The sequence below is a fragment of the Sorex fumeus genome, unplaced genomic scaffold, assembly GCF_029834395.1.
Source record: "Sorex fumeus unplaced genomic scaffold, SorFum_2.1 ptg000015l, whole genome shotgun sequence".
Lineage (NCBI taxonomy): Eukaryota > Metazoa > Chordata > Mammalia > Eulipotyphla > Soricidae > Sorex > Sorex fumeus.
In genome coordinates this window covers 1,152,416-1,170,728 of record NW_026606072.1, presented here as the reverse complement: position 1 = coordinate 1,170,728, position 18,313 = coordinate 1,152,416, and positions in this window count along the sequence as shown.

Here is an 18,313-nt window from a genome sequence, read left to right as displayed (position 1 = left end):
TTATGGGAGCTGTTTGCCTGTAGGATTGTTTTCCAGCCTTTGTCTCTGAGTCTGTGTTTGCTTTGACTATTGAGATGTGTTTCTTGCCGGCAGCAGAAAGTTGGGTTCCATTTTCTAATCCATCCTGCCACTCTATGTCTTTAAATTAGTGCGTTTAGCGCATTGACATTGAGAGAGATTATTGTTATGGGATTTTGTTCCATTGTTCTGTTGAAATTTGGTGTATTTGACAGGCCTTTCTTGCCTTAAAGTAGTCCATTTAGTTGTTCTTTTACCCATGGTTTTGAGTCTATGAAGTTCCTGAGCTGTTGTTTGTCTGTGAAACTATGTGTTGTTCCTTCTATTATGAATGAGAGTCTCGCTGGTTAAAGTATTTTTGGAGAGGCATTTATTTCATTGAGTTTTTTCACTATGTCCCACCACTGTTTTCAGGCCATGAGGGTTTCATCAGAAAAATCAGCTGTGAATTTTAAGGATGCTCCTTTGTAAGAGATTTCTTTCTTCGATCTTGCTGCTTTCAGAATTTTGTCTCTGTCTAAGGTTTTGGTCATTTTGATCAGGATGTGTCGTGGGGTATTTTTATTCTGATTTCTTCTAGCTGGTACCCTTCGGGCCTCCTGAATGTGGTCACAAGTTTTCTTCAGCTCTGGAAATGTTGTAGCAATGATGTCTTTGACAGTTTCTTCTTCATCAAGGTTTTCTTCCTGTCCCTCTGGGACTCCAATAATTCTTATGTTAGACCTCTTGGCTTCGTCACGATCTTCTCTTGCCATCTGTTCCCGAATAGTGAGTCTCTTTTCCATTTTCTGCTCTTTCCTGGAGAGTCTCTGAACTTCATCTTCGAGCTCACTGATTCTGTTCTCAGCAGCTGTTACTCTGCTGCTAAGGCCTTCCACTGAGTTTTTCAATTCGCCTACCAGGTTTTTCAGGTCTGACATTTCTGATTGCATTTTCCTCATTTCTGCCTTCAAATCTTCTTGTCTTTTATTGGCATTGCTTTCCATTGTTTCTTTTAGTTCCCTAATCATCCTAAGTAGCTCCCTTCTGAACTCCTTGTCAGAGAGGTTGTCTAACACTACAGTACTGTTGATGTCTTCTGGACTAGCCTCTTCAATAAGAAAGTTTGGTGGGCTTTTGCGTTGCTTTACCATGGTGACAAGTGTGGTTTAATCCTTCACGTTCACTGTTACTATTCTGCTTGATATGCAGTGTGAGTTGAGATAGGCTTATGAGTTATTGGCTACTGAGTTTCTAGTGGCTGAGCTAAAATAGAGAAGATTCCATCTAAGAAGGTAGCTTATGGTTCCTAGGGCATATGTAGTGGGAGAATATTTCGTGGCTGCGTTAGCAGCCACGGCTCAGGAAAGGATCCCTGCACTGGTCCTGCGCAGATCAGGGGGGGAAAACCGGCTGTCCTATGAGATCCAGCTAGCTGCGCATGCCCAGAGAAAGTCCCAGGCCTTGGGGGCGGGCTCTACCTTAAAGGGAGGGGAGAGAGTTTTCGGAGACCTTCAGCTTTGTTGCTGGGAGGTGGGCTCGGTTCCCGTCCCACGCAGATCAGGGGAAAAAAACGGCTGTCCTATGAGATCCAGCTAGCTACGCATGCCCAGAGAAAGTCCCAGGCCTTGGGGGCGGGCTGTACCTGAATGGAAGGGGAGAGAGTTCGCGGAGACCTTCAACTTTGTTGCTTGGAGAAGAATTGAGCTTTTCTATTGACCCACAAAATCCACTACTTGGCATCTACCACAAGAACCCCAAAATATTTGCATTCCTATATACTGATCACAGCATTATTCACAATAGTTAAGATTTAGGAACAATTCAAGTACTCAAGAACAGATGAGTGGATGCACAACGGAATAATACTCAGCTATAGAAAAAGATGCAATCATGAAACTCACCACTAAGTGAATGGAACTGGAATATATCATTTTTGCAAAGTCAGAGGGGGAGGAACAAGTACAGAATGAACTCTCATATGTGAGACATAAAGATAGCAAGGTAATAGCAAATGGACAATAGTGCCATATCCTGATAATCAGTCTACAGAACTGAGTTTGCCAACGGTGTAGATGGGGGTGTGGGAATAAAACTTGAGATTTTGGTTAAGCGACACTAGCACTATGTTGGTGAGTATGGTATTAGAGCATTGTATACTTGTAACTATTAAGAATTGTGCTGTCCATGAGAAAATGCTCTACATCATTAATCATCAGGGAGATGCAGATCAAAACCACAATGAGATACCATCTCACACCTCAGAGACTGGCCCACATTCAAAAGAACAAAAGCAACCGATGCTGGTGTGGATGTGGCGAGAAAGGGACACTCCTTCACTGTTGGTGTGAATGTCCACTGGTTCAGCCCTTCTGGAAAACAGTATGGACGATTCTCAAAAAATTAGAAATTGAGCTCCCATTTGACCCAGCAATACCACTCCTGGGAATATATCCCAGAGAGGCAAAAATGTGTAGTCGAAGTGACATCTGCACTTGTTTGTTCATTGCAGCACTCTTTACAATAGCCAGAAACTGGAAGAAACCTGAATGCCCAAGAACAGATGACTGGTTAAAGAAACTTTGGTACATCTACACAATGGAGTACTATGTAGCTCTTAGAAAAGATGAAGTCATGAAATTTACATACAAGTGGTACAATATGGAAAGTATCATGCTAAGCGAAATGAGTCAGAAAGAGAGGGATAGACATAGAAAGATTGCATTCATCTGGGGGATATAAAGTAACAAAGTATGAGATTAATACCCAAGAATAGCTGAGATCAGCACCAGGAGGATTACTCCATAACTTAGAGGCCAGCCGGGTATCCTAGAGGAAAGGGCAGCTCAGATAGAGAAGGGAGCACCAAATAAAGGATGTTTGGAGGGTCCTCCCAGGAGGGGAGATGCATGTCGAAAGTAGACTATGGACTGAACATGTTTGCCACTCAATGCCTCTTTTGCAGACCACAACACCCAAAAGGAGAGAGAGAACACAGGGGATTGCCCTGCCACAGAGACAGGGGGGATGGGGGGATGGGGGTGGGAGGGATATTATCCATGGTGGTGGAAAATGGGCACTGGTGGAGGGATGGGTATCTGATCATTGTATAATTGAAACCAAAGCACAAAAAATTGTAAATCTACATCTTTAAAATAAATAAAATAAAATAAAATAAAGGAAAAAAAAAGAATTGTGCTGTAGACTATAGACCAAACATGATTGTCACCCATTGCCTCTTTTGCAAACCACAACACCCAATAAGAGAGAGAGAACAAAAGGGAATGCCCAGCTACAGAGGCAGGGTGGGATGGGGAGTTGGGTGTTGGGAGGGATACTGGGATCCATGGTGGTGAGAAATGGGCACGGGTGAAGGGATGGGTATTTGATCATTGTATAATTGAAACCCAAGCACAAAAATTTGTAAGTCTACAATTGTACCTCATGATGTCTCACTAATAAAAATTTTTAAAAATAATATAAAAAAAGAATTGTACTGTACATTATAGTGCCTAAATAAAAATTGAAAAAAATTAATAAATAAACTAAATTCATATGGAAATGAAAACAGAGCTAGAGTAGTTTATAACTTTTAAAAATAGAGAATTTTGATGATTAGCATAAATTTTTGATACTTATAATAAGCTGGAAACGAGGCATTATTTGTGTCCTGACTCAACCGTTAATCAGTCATGACTAATGGTCAGAGCTACTCCTTTCAAAGCAGCTGACATTATTGTTGACTGGCACTGGGTCCCCGAGGCAAGCTATCTCCTGGGACAAGTGTCTTAAAATAGGCTTCATTCTATGGAACAACTTTCAAAATCCTTCCCTTGCCGCTATATTTTCTTCAGGGTCCATCATTAAATATAGAAGCTGGACCAGAGCGATAGCAAAGCGGGTAGGGTGTTTGCTTTGCACGCAGCTGACCCGGGTTTGATTCCTCTGCCCTCTCCAAGAGTCTGGCAAACTACCAAGAGTATTCTGCCCACACAGCAAAGCCTGGCAAGCTACCCTTGAGGTATTTGACATGCCAAAAACAATAACAATAAGTCTCATAATGGAAACGTTACTGGTGCCCACTCGAGCAAATCAATGAACAAGAGGACAGTGCTACAGTGCATAATGAAGCTAGCTATGGTGGTTAAAATTATGTAGTACTGGCATTAAAATGGAGAAATTGGATTATATCAATGAATCAGATCACTGAAATTTAGAAATAGATCAGTATTTGGATAGCTGTTTCTTGACAGAGGTGAAAAGGAAATTCATTAGAAAGCCATTAGGTAGTCTTTCTTTCAACAAAGTGATGAAATAAATGTACATACATCAAAAAAGCTTCATATCTCATATCATAGACTTAAATATAAAACTTTACAAGTATAAAACTCCTAGAATATTTGTGGCTTTGAACTTCCTAGATTTGTCTGGGAAGTACTCACTTACCATTCATCCAAATGCCCTTTAAAGATTGTCATTTAAACATATCATTTATCATTTCTTCATTTCTTCAGGAAACTGAAGGGGAGATCCCACAGATCAAATTTGAGAACAGTGCTCCAAGCAGAATGTGATCTTGAGAAAAGATTATCTTTTTATGGTCCAATGAATTAGATGAGAGAAGTATTTCTTAAGCAACCTAGACCCTAATGCTGTTTCTATTGGATATTAAGAATGCACTGTAGGGGCTGGAGCGATAGCACAGCGGGTAGGGCATTTGCCTTGCATGCAGCTGACCCGGGTTCGATTCCCAGCATCCCATATGGTCCCCAGAGCACCGTCAGGAGTAATTCCTGAGTGCAGAACCAGGAGTAACCCTGAGCATTGCCGGGTGTGACCCAAAAAGTGTTCATTGATTTGCTCAAGCAGGCATCAGTAATGTCTCCACTGTGAGACTTGTTACTATTCTTGGCATATTGAATATCTCTCCTATTATAGATATCAATTATGGTAATTAAAGTCAACAAAGCAGAATCTAAGCAACAATCTCAAAACCATTAAAAACACCTCATATGAATCTTTTGCCTCATTTAAGTACAGATGTAAAGGGTAGTTCCTTTCAGATGATAATTTTGTTATTGTTTCTGTCTTTGTGCCCCACCTGGCAGTGCTCAGGGTTTACTCCTGGCTCTGAGCCCAGAGATATCTTCTGGTGGGGCTCATGGGACCATATTGGGTGCTAGAAATTGAATCCAGTAGGCTGTATACATCGCAAGCACCGCACCATCTGCACTAAGACTCTGGTCACATCAGCTAACAATTTTTAAGGCAAATATTTAAGATTTCTGATAATAAGACCCACTGTGGTTCTTCATATTGACCTTTCTGCTATAGTAGCCTTGGAGAGCATATAACTACACTAGCAAGCGAACTAAATTGGGATATTCTCTGGGTCAACAGAGTCTTCGATTTTCCTGGATAGATTATATTGCAATGAATCACCATCCAAAATACTGCTAAAACAGGCTCTAAAATGTTTAGAGAAATGTGGTTATTTATTGGCATACACTCTGGACAATCCTATATTGTGCTTTCTCCATCAGTAAAAGAGTGGAGAATATTCAGAAATGCCATGAGACTGGCTGAATAGCTGCATGTTTCATATGGCAACTCCTAGATTGAAAGAAACACTACTTTTGGTTTTCTGTATCACTTCTTCCTTACCCCACCCCCAAACTTGTCTTACTTTTCACAGATATGGTATAGCACAACCCAATTTTTTGAACTCTAATTTGCTAGAAATCTAAGTATGCCTTTTTAATCAGAGAATACTACTTATATATCATCTCTTCTGAATTTTGCTAAACAGCTCATATTTGACTGTGCTCTTTTGCAAATTTACTCTAAGAGGTTTTTAGGAATTTGCCTCCACCTTAAATGCCTCCAGACTGCTTGTTTTGTTTTGTTTGTTTGTTTTATTTTGTTTTCTCTTCCCTCCATGTCAATGTTATTTGTTACTGTGGGTTTCTCAAGTTGTTCTTGACTTATAAAAGCTCTCTTTTTGCTTCCTTTAATTTGTGGCCTCCAGTATACTTGGGTTGGAAATCAGACACTTGTATTATTAAAATCACATAAATACAATATATTTTTACATATATCTTTTAAAGACATTATTCGCATTAGCATTATTAGAGATGAAAGATGACTGAAAAAAATCATTATTCTAATTCAATTCTTATGCAAGCAGAATATAGGAGAATACCAGCCTAGTGCCAGTCATATGGTAGTATCATATATATCATACACTCCCTCTGTATAACCTCTTGGCAAAAAGTCTATGAAATATAATTTGGAAGCCACTTTAAAGTCAAATAGAATAGACAGATCAAATTCTAAAGTGTTATTGCCAAGAAGGTCTGCTAAATTGCAAAAATTCCTGGAAATGATATCACATTTGGGCAATCAGCTATTCAAATCTGACTGCTAATATCTCCAATTAAGCATTACAGAAAATCTGGTAGTGGCAAGACTGGTCAATTCTGAAGGAGGAGAACCGTGGAGCTTGACAGTCAGCATTAGAGTACTAGTGCCTGGAAATGAAAGGCTGGAGGAGAAAGCCCACACAGAAACCTGGAAATAAAGGCTAGAGGAGAAATTCCACATAGAAAAGGGAAAATAAAGCATTGTGTCACTTCACTTCCTTCATTATTCTGCTTGAGATAGCTCTAGATATGCTGCATGCTTGTTTCATGAACCCTTTCAAAAGTTATATGAAGGAAAAGTCATGTGTAATCCTTTATATATTTTATGAACATAAAAAACATCTCCCTCAGCATTTTTCCTATGTCGTCATGAGCCTGTTAAACTCATCCAAATATAATTTTCAACCAAAAATACTTCAAAACTAGATCCCTCGGGAGCTGAGTACCTTATTGAAAGACTGCTGAGGCAAAGCACTGCTTTCTATTATATATGAAGTATATTTTTGTACTTGTCTAAATAAATAGAAAAAAATGCTTAGCCGAGACTGACCAGATACTCACCAAATGTTTATTCTTCCTAGGTACACTACTAAATTACATTAGCGAGACTTTCTTATATTTTAAACTATAGAAATAAGTCTTACTCATAGGATGAATAGAACTGAAGAAATTTAAGAATATAACTTAACCATATTTCTTTTCTCTTTTCTCCATCTGCTGGTTGAATTATACCAGGGCAATCTAAGGAAAGCACAAGATGAAAACAGTATGACCACAGTACGTGGGAGTAAAGCCCTCTACTGATTGGGTTAGTGAGAAAGTGAGAAAGAAAGTGAGAAATAAAACTTTGTTGGGTGAAATAAGTCTTGTGTGTGTTTTTTTCAATATCCAGTACTGCTTCATCACAATTACCAAACTAGTTTACTTTGGGAAAAGAAAAGCATGCAACTATATTTAGGTGAAACAGAGACTTTCTCAGTCATGGACTCTAGATACAAAGTCACAAAATCATAAAAGTATGAGAAGTTACTTAATATGCTCTGTCTGATTAATCTCTGGTTTGTTGATTTCCTCAAATGAAATTCCAGGGGTGCAGGAAAGAGGCTAGAATTCATACTATACTATTTTAGTTCTATAGATTGTGGGCAACAGAAGAACAATATGAGTCTTAAGAATTAACCATCAAGACTGGTTAAAGAAACTTTGGTACATTTACACAATGGAGTACTATGTAGCTGTTAGAAAAGACGAAGTCACGAAATTTACATACAAGTGGTACTACATTGAAAGTATCATGTTAAGCAAAATGACTCAGAAAGAGAGGGATAGACATAGAAAGATTGCATTCATCTGGGGAACATAAAGTAATGAAATAGGAAACTAACATCCAAGAATGGCCGAGATTAGTACCAGGAATTTTACTCCATGACTTGGAGCCCAACCACACATACTAGGGGAAAAGGGAGCTCAGATAAAGAAGGAACACCAAATAAAGGTGTTGGGAGGATCCTCCCAGGATGGGAGAAGCATGCGGAAAGTAGACTACAGACTAAACATGATTGTCACCCATTGCCTCTTTTGCAAACCACAACACCCAATAAGAGAGAGAGAACAAAAGGGAATGCCCTGCCACAGAGGCAGGGTGGGATGGGGGAATGGGTGGTGGGAGGGATACTGGGATCCATGGTGGTGGGAAATGGACACTGGTGGAGGGATGGGTATTTGATCATTGTATAATTGAAACCCAAGCACAAAAATGTGTAAGTCTGCAACTGTACCTCATGATGTCTCACTATTAAAAATTTTTTTAATTAAAAAAAAAGAATTAGCCATCAAGTTTAAAATCTTATATATGGTTTGAATCATGGCCATGTAATGAATTCATTATTATCTTGCATATATTGAAGTTATGAAGTTATGAAGTTATTGAAGTTATGAAGTTTGTACCTTCACTTTCCATCTGTAAATTACAAGAAAATAATAGTATCAACCTTGGAAATAAAAAATTGCTAAGTTATATATACTAGGTGCTCAGGATAGTACATGACACACAGTAAATACGATGCAAATGTTTTGTTTTTATTAACCATTAAGATGACATTGAAATTAAGTGGTAAATAAATAAGCTACCCATGACGTATTCGATATGCCAAACACAGTAACAAGTATCACAATGTTACTGGGCCCTCTCAAGCAAATCGATGAACAATAGGAGAGCAGTGACAGTGACACATATACAAACTTAATGGTTATATCTGTAAAATAAAATTAATAAATCCTCTGATTAATCAATCAGAGGTGTTGTACATGGCTACCGAATGTAGCCTGCCCACACGGCAGAGTTTGGCAAACTCCCCGTGGCGTACCCAATTGCCAAATACCAGTAACAATGATGGGTCTCATTCTCCTAAAGAGCCTTGAATATAATCTCAGGGCTAGGATGAAGGAGACGTTACTGGGGCCTGCTCGAGGCAATCGACGAATAACAGGATGATCTGTGATCTGTGATCTGATTAATCAAAAGGCAAATACCGTATTACAGTACTCTAATTATATACTGACTTCCAATGAACCACACCATTGGCATCTACCTTCTCTTTGCATAATATTCTTCATTGACTCAGCACTTGGTGATAAGACTTGCTTTTTAAGAAATAAGCAAATGTGACGAAAGCAAAGGGCTTTATGAGCACTTGTATCTTGGAGCGCTGCCTCTGTCATTAAGACAGTTGGACAAGTCTGTGGGAAATGCCATGTGATGGAGAGCTGAGGCACTTGGGTTACCTGTGCTGGGAAGAACTAACATCTTGACATTAGAGAGTGTCTTTGTAGATTTCCTCATATACATCTGGTGTGCTAAATTTATTCTAAAATGCTTTATTTATAGGATACTCACATAAATAACATTGTGTCCAAAATTTTAGATTCTGTATTTTATTGTAGGTGTATGGGGAAGGATAAGCTTTGGATATTAAACTTGTATTCAGCAACCTTGCGATAATTAATATTCTAGAAGTTTGAGGTTTATAGCCATGTACAACACACATATATGCATAGATATATATACACTTACATACAAGCATGTCATCCATGAACAGATAGTTTTATTTCTTCCTTCCTAATCAGCCTACATATTTTCCTTCCTGCCTTAGCTAGGACTTCCAGTATTCCAGTATAATGAAGACATCTTCGAACTTTATCTTTCTAGTTTCTATTAAAGTTTCTAGTATCTCATTGTTAAATATGATGTTTGATATAAAATTTTTGTTTTTCATTATCAAGTTGGGAATGATTTTTTCCTACCTACCTAGATTGTGAGATAGTGAACATTGGTCTATGTATCTTTCATCTATGATATTGTATTATATCTATCTATCTATCTGGGCTGGAGCCATAGCACAACGGATAGGGCGTTTGCCTTGCACGTGGCCGACCTGGACCACCCAAGTTTGATTCCTCCGCCCCTCTCTGAGAGCCTGGCAAGCTACCGAGAGTATCTCGCCTGCACAGCAAAGCCTGGCAAGCTCCCCGTGATGTATTCGATATGCCAAACACAGTAACAACAAGTCTCACAATGGAGACATTACTAGGCCCACTCGAGCAAATCGATGAACAACAGGAGGACAGTGCTACAGTGCTCCAGTATCTATCTATCTATCTATCTATCTATCTATCTATCTATCTATGTGTATGTATAGACACACAGCACCCCCAAATCCTGGCTCACAGCTCCCCCAAATCCTTGAAATTTCCAAGGAAGCATTTCCATTATAATATTTATTTCTTACCCTCAGTTAATGAACTTGCTTAGAGATATAAATAGTAAATGAATAACTTTTTAATCATAATAAGCCCTTATCACGTATCTACAACTGAGATTATGCCACTTAAAAGATGGAGGGACTCAGTACTAGAGGAACCACCTAGAAGGGGTTTGGGACTATCAAGATTTGAAAAAACAAATCACAGGGCAAAGCAATAGTACGGTAGGTAACGTGTTTGCCTCGCATGCTGCCCACCAGGGTTCAGTTCTCGGCATCCCATGTGGTACCTCAAGCATCATCAGGAGTGATTCCTGAGTACAGAACCAGGAGTAACCCCTGAGCATTGCTGGGTGTGACCCAAAAACTAACAAATAAGCAAACAAACAAACAAAAAATCACAGATGGGAAAAACATATTTGCAAAGAGTATCTGATGAAGTAAAGGTATCCCAAATATATAAATCGCTGCCAAAATCAACAATAAGAAAAGAATCAGTAAAACAAGGTAGCAAACTAGATGAAAATAAGCATATGAAACTGTGTAGTTTAGACAATAAAAATGCCAAATGACACTAAGGACATGCAACAATAGGAACTATCTACTTACCATAAATTATCACCAATATTTAATTATCAGGGGAATACAAAATGATAAATCTCTTTGGAAGACATGTTTGGCAGCTTCTTAAAAACCACATTGTCTAACTTCATAATTCAGCAGTTGCATTCCTTGGTATTTACCCCACATTTTTGTTCACTCAAAACCTTCACATGAATGTTTATAGAAACTTTATTATGATTTCCAAATGTGGAAGTAACCAACTGTCCTTTAGTAGGTGACTAGATTATGAACTATGCTACATCCAGGAGACTCTGTGTTTTTCTCTTCCGGGAGCTTGGTTTTACAGTCTCTGGGTCTTGGCCATTGATGGGATTACACAGCGCCAGGGCAGTTTATGGGTGTAACTGCCTAGCTACTGGAAGATGGGGGATTTGGGTGGAGGTGGCCCAGTCCTGATCTGAGCAGGCTTGGATATCTCAGCCCTGGGTCCCGCACACCTGGGTTCCTCTGCCAGTTCCTTCATGTGCGAGGCTTGTCCAAGTGTGTGGAAAGTGGTCTTAAGCATGACTGTGACTGGGTTCTGGAGGTCTTCAGCTGACGGGGCTCTGCTCAGGGCGGGGAGGGAAACTCAACCTGCCCCACTCCACAGGGCCCCGGTGGGTACAGCCAGGTGCAGGGGAAGAAGACTCTGCATTGTCCTCTTCTGGAAGCTTGGTTTTATAGTCTCTGGGTCTTGGCTGTTGATGGGATTACAGTTGGAGCCTCAAGCATGAAGGAACCAGCAGAGGAACCCAGGTGTGCGGGACCCGGGGCTGAGATCTCCAAGCCTGCTCAGATCAGGACTGGGCCTCCTCCACCCAGATCCCCCATCTTCCAGTAGCTAGGCAGTTACACCCACAAATGCCCCCAGCGCTGTGTAATCCCATCAACGACGAAGACCCAGAGACTATAAAACCAAGATCCCGGAAACTCAAATGAAGCCCCACAACCTCTTATTGTCTAGTTCTCACTCTCGGAGAACCCGGCAGGCTACTGAGAATGTTCTGCCTGCACGGCAGAGTCTGACAAGCTCCCCGTGGTGTATTCAATATGCCAAAACTCGGTAACAATGATGGGTCTCATTCCCCTGACCCTGAAAGAGCCTCCAATGTGGCACTTGTTAAAATCTCAGGGCTAGGACGAATGGAGACATTACTGGTGCCTGCTTGAGAAAATCGATGAACAATGGGATGACCGTGATACAGTGACATTGACACATCCAGACAATGAAATCGCATTCAGAATTAAAAACAAAGGATTTTTGAGTCATGAAAAACATGGAAGAAACATATGAATATTACTAAATTTAAAAAGTCAGTACGATACCAACTTATGCCATTCTAGAAAAGGTAAAGTTATAGAGACAGTAAAAACTCGGTAGTTAATTGCCAAAGATTAGTAGTAAAATTATTCCCCATGCTACTATGATGACATATATGCCATTATACTTCTGTACAAATCAGTAGTTTGCACAGAACCAATATTAAACTCCAATATAAACTGGGTTTGGGGAATTAATTATGTGTGAATAGAGGTCACCTATTTTTAGAAATTAACGCTTTGATGTGGAATCTTAATATTGTATGTGCATGAGGGGTGTGTATATATGTATACATATATAGGTAATATCTGTATTTTTCTGCTCAGTACTTGTTCTAAATAGTTGTTCTAAAAAGCATTTGATGAACTAGAGAAATATAACTCAAGGACTGAGTGCATGTTTCAGATATAGGAGACCTAGGTTTGATCCTTGTACCACTGGTTACCCACCACCTCCCATTAAGTATCACTGGGAATAACCTCCTCCCTCCCAAGCAAAGAACTAGGCATATCCCCCAAGCATTACTGGATTAGACTGCAAAAAAACATTTTAGTCTAAAAAATTACCAAGGACATAGGTCAAACAGATAGTACAGGATTTAAGGTTACTGACTTGCATGTGACTGACCCCATTTTGATCCTAGGCAACACGTGGTTCCCCAGCCATCATAGTGACCCCAGAGTACAGAGCCAGAATTAAGCCAACCCCCACCCAGAGTTTTGCAATACAGGACATGGGACAACAAAAATAAACCAAATATCTACTCCAGTTCCCATTCTCTCCACAGTCCCTTCTATGACCCTTCTCTGGATATATGAAATTTATTTTCAACATCACTGTACCACTACCATCCCATTGTTCATAGATTTTCTAGAGCTAGCATCAGCAACGTCTCCATTGATCCCAGTCCTGAGATTTTAGCAGCCTCTCCTTACTCATCCTTCCCAACTCTGTCGTATCGGAGGCTCTTTCAGGGTCAGAGAATGAAACCCATTATTGTTACTGTAGCTTGTACAGTTAGCTTGCCAGACTCTGCCATGCGGGCAGGATACTCTCGGTAGCTTTCTGGGCTCTCTGAGAGGCCGGGCTGGCTCTTCAGGAAAACTGCCATTTGCAACATATAAAATTTTATATAACCTCTAAAACAAAAAAAAATTCCAATTGCTAAAATGACTTTGGACTCCACACATAAGTAGTTTAAAATGCAAAAGATTTCAAGGTCAAGGCAAGTTACTGAATGCGTAAAGCGGGGGAGTAGATAAAAATAAATAGGACTTGTAGAGAGGCACAGTCTGGAGAAATCATGGTTAACTGAACCATGCAGGCTTTTCCTAAGAGAATTCAAACTTATTTTAAAATAAAAATAGTTAAAGCAAAAAAAATTTCAAAGGAAATATTATATTTCATTGTACTGTTAATTGCATACTTATTTTCCCCAAATAAAGACTTTAAATACTCTTCTGGATAAGAAATTTTGATAAACAGACTTTTCTGCTAAAGAATTTAGAAACTCTGAACTGAATATATATTGTACATAGATGATGGGTTTATTTGATTCTGTTTTTGTGTCTCAATCAGAATTACAATGAAAAAGTTTAAAGGTCCTCAGAATAAATTGGGCTAGAGCGATAGCACAGCGGTAGGCCGTTTGCCTTGCACGCAGCCAACATGGCCGACCCGAGTTCGATTCCTCCGCCCCTCTAGGAGAGCCCGGCAAGCTACCGAGAGCAGCTCGCCCGCACGGCAGAACCTGGCAAGCTCCCTGTGATGTATTCGATATGCCAAACACAGTAACAACAAAATCTCCAATGGAGACGTTACTGGGCCCGCTCGAGCAAATCGATGAATAACGGGAGGGCCTTTACCTTTACCTTTACCAGAATAAATTAAAAAGTAAAATAAAGATCACGCTTGTTGAAAAAGTCTTCACTAGATGTGATCTCTGTTCTCAACTAAGTTAAAAACAGGCAGCCCACCATCAATTAAGCAACACCTAGTTCTTGGGCTCTTTATTTCTCCCATAGGCAGTTATAATCTGTATGGGTACTGGAAGCAAACCTGTATGTCAAGAAGCATGAATGTATCAAGATAAAGGATCACAAAGATAAGTGCTCTTGAAATGCAATTGTTAAAATGATTTTTAAAAGAATAAGGTATCATTTAGGGCCCAGAGAGATAGTACAAACATTAAGTCAGTTGTGCAGCTTTCAACCAACCCCCAAACATGGTTTCACTATTACCAGTCGAGTGATTTTGCAGCATAGAGCCATGAAGAAGCCCTGAACACTGCTGAGTGTGGCCAAAAATACCTCTCTCCCAAATGTTTTTATTCTTATTGGTGCAAAGTTACAAGTACTTATGCAACTGTGTCTGGCTTCCTGCATTTATAATATAGAGAAAAGTTAAATTTCAGTTTGAACTTGTGAAAAATTATAAATTTTATTATTCAGGTTTACAGTATATGCATATTACCATGTCCAGCATTTTACACATACTTTTCAGGGGTTAGAAGTCCCTGGATGAAGGAAGTACTTGAACTTATAGCTTCTCTAAGAACAATAGTAACAGGTTCTATGAAATCAGTAGTCACTCCATTCTTGGTTTTATCTCTGAACACTGAGAGGAATTCTTGGGAAAATGCTCTACCGCTCGCACCCTGATGTTGGCTTAATCTGATTCTCTTCCCTGGTCACATGAGTCGGGACTCTTCTTTAAATATTAGTGCTAAATATTAATTTGCATCAGTCCTTGTTATTCACGATATGAGTAATTAAACCTTTTTAAGTGTGCATTTTCTGCTAGTCCTGATTCTCTAAGAAGCAAAGTCCCACATACTTAACTAGGTTCTTCATATAAGAGTATCCGTACAACTTGCCTGTATATGTATATTCTTTCCACACACATTTTCTCTGAGAAAGAGTGAAAAACAGGTCACATTCAAATCAAGCTTTTAAAGAACTTGTATAAATACTGTTAATCTGTGGTCAGTTTACACCTTATCAGTCATGGATGCTTAAATATCCATCTGCGAAGTGGCTTTTTGAATTTCTTTCTGTTGCCCTATCTCCTCTCAGTTAACAGGAGAAATAAATCCCTTGGTATCCAAGCTATACTATCCAAAGAATGCGTAGTCTGCTGCCCAGTAATGACTGGTGACTAGGCAGTGCCAAGTAAAATTTTATAAGTAAACACTTAGAAATATTCCCCTGGTGGCTTTCCTGGTCTTGACACACTTACCTGTTGACTGTATCTGTCAGTGCCTCCTTCCCAGTAGAGCTGTGTTGGCCCTACAAATCAGAGAATCTATTTGCTGAGAACTAGCAAACCTGGAAACCTTTCAACTACAAGTAATCTGAAAACATTTACCTGCTTAAACCAATCTGCCTTTTGATATATCCGCTTAGGTGCTGATGAGCTGGGTGATGTCTCAAACAATGTTCTTCATTTCTCAGAAACCTAATGTAAAATGATTAAAGTCTGACAAGACTGCCCCAAGCCATATCTTATTTTGTTTAATCGAGAGAACATTGCAAAAGAAACTTAATATAGCAACTAAATGAATTCGTGAAAGCTGGGATTGACTAGATTCTGTCTGCTTCTTATCATATACTTCCAACTACTGACTTTGCGGTAATGTTATCATGTTAAAATACAGATACATGGATTTATAAGAGCACAGTCTGTTTGATTTGGTTTTATGTTCAAGCAAAAAATGTGCTCGGGAGTGCTCTGTATTATATATAAAGAATATATATGTAAATATATATATCCCAGAGTGGAGTTTTTACTTTGCTGTGATTCAGTGCTGATGGTTTAGTAAAAATAATGCTAAATAAAGAAAATTAAATAATCTGATTCTTCTTGGCACATTTGAAGTCAGTACTCAACTGTACTTCCTGCTCCCTTGAGGTTTCAGAAGCTATAACTTTACACTGCAATGTAGTAGAAAAATCAGTCTGAATCATTGCATACCCCTCCCTCAAAAATTTCATTTTTCTCTTCTCCTAAAATAATAATCCACAGTGATATCTGCCATATGAAGGGAATGGACTTGCCAGTTGGCATTAGATTGTCTTTCTCCATTCTCACAGGCCTATGCCTTGGGATCTCCAGAGAAGAGAGACTGACTTCAGGGAAAGAGCCTGAGGATAACGCAGAGTCCCCTTGGCTAAGGTCAATCAGGCTTTGGGTCATACAAATGGAATCAGTCCCTCATGACTCCCTGTCCCTCATTTCCTACATACTTCTACCCCACTCCCCTGCTCCCACCCCGCCCCTGTCTATTCCTATCTATTAACCTTATCCTTGTTCTTCTCCATAGTGTTTATCCCCTCTGGTATAATGGCTACTTTTGCTATAGTTGATTATTTCCCTTTATTACGATGAAATCTCAGGCTGGAGCAATAACACAGTGGGTAGGGTGTTTGCCTCGCATGCAGCCAACCCTGTTCAATTCTGAGCATCCCATATGGTCCCCTAAGCCACCAGGAGTAATTCCTGAGTGCAGAGCCAGGAGTAACCCTTGAGCATCGGACAGTGTGGCCCAAAATGTCGCTGTCACTGTCTTCCTATTGTTCATCGATTTGCTCGAGTGGGCCCAGTAACGTCTCCATTGTGAGACTTGTTGTTACTGTGTTTGGCATATCGAATACATCACGGGGAGCTTGCCAGGCTTTGCCGTGCAGGCGAGATACTCTCAGTAGCTTGCCGGGCTCTCTGAGAGGAGCAAAGGAATTGAACCTGGGTCAGTCAGGTCAGCCCTGTGTAAGACAAATGCCCTACCACTGTGCTATGGCTCCAGGCCCAAAAAGTAAAAAAAAAAAAAAAACTCTACAAAGGCAAGTTTATTTTTTTCATGGTTCCACCCTTAGACTTAGATATCCCCTGATACAAAGAAGGTACTTTAACATTAACTAATTTATTAATCATAAAATTAGAATTATTAAGTTATGAATTAATGAGCAGCATTCAGAAATTTTTCAAGCAAAGAGGATTTTCCAGGATTGCATCTGTGTAATGAAAGAAGAATAAGTTATGGGTGTTTGATCTGGGCATAAAGGAAGAGTGGAAGAAGGTCCTTGCTTCACCTGTGATTATTCTGTGTTTCCTATTTATGCCATAGATGTAGCAACCATTTGTCCAGAACTTCGACATCAGACCTGACTTTAAATATTGTGTCAATTTTTCCGTTGTTTACTATAAACTCTATATCACACATTAGCAAGATTTAAAATATTGTTAAAAATATGAAGTCACTATATCTATATACCTAGATACTTTCAAATTCCAGGTCTATAAACTTATAGAACAAAACTCTGATATGCATTGTTTTCCTTTACATTGCAAAGACTTGGGGCATTTCACATCTTGAGGTTTTATTCATTTTATAGCAGCAGTAAGGTGTAGTAGTCTGTTGGTACAAATGAGTCCCTCTCAATAGAACCTCTATAAGAAAACGCAGTACAGTGATGCTTCTACCAGTAATAATCCTTACAAGCTGGACTATTATAAATAATATTATTTAATTAGCACACTAAAATTCTTTTTTTATTTAAACACCATGGTTTACAATGTTGTGTCTAATACATTGTTATGGCATTCAATGTTCCAATACCAATCCCACCACCAGTATGATCTTCCTTCCACTATTGTCCCCAGTTACCTCCCCATCCCCCAAGCTGCCCTCTGAGCAGGCACAAAGAATAATTTATTTTATGTTTCCTGTTACAATTAAATTACTAATAAAATTATTTAAAATACTCAAAAAAGAAAATGAGTGAAAATTGTTATACTCACCATGGGGTCATTAAGTCCTTGTCTGAGGGTGTACTAAGCTGTTTGTTGCTATTGACATTTCTGTTTTATTTGGTTGTTGTTGTTCATTGAGCTTAGTTAGCTTCTATATTACTTCCCCATCTAATTTGGTGTGCTACTACTGGGATGTCAGTATTGTGGAATTTAACGGTGTCTGGGAACTCCGAGATCTGTGCAACCAGGTGAATGAGCTTATATGGCGGCAACTGTGGCATGTGGGTGTGAATGCCAGTGCTTCCAGAGGAGTGGGGATTTGGGAGGAGGCTGCTCACTACCACTCTAAGAAGACCCCAGAGTTTTCAACCTGAAAACTGGTACACTTAGAAATTTCAGAAGTTTGCTGTTCTCTGCAGAGATAAATCATCAAGCAGTGGAGTTGGGCTGTTGACGTAATA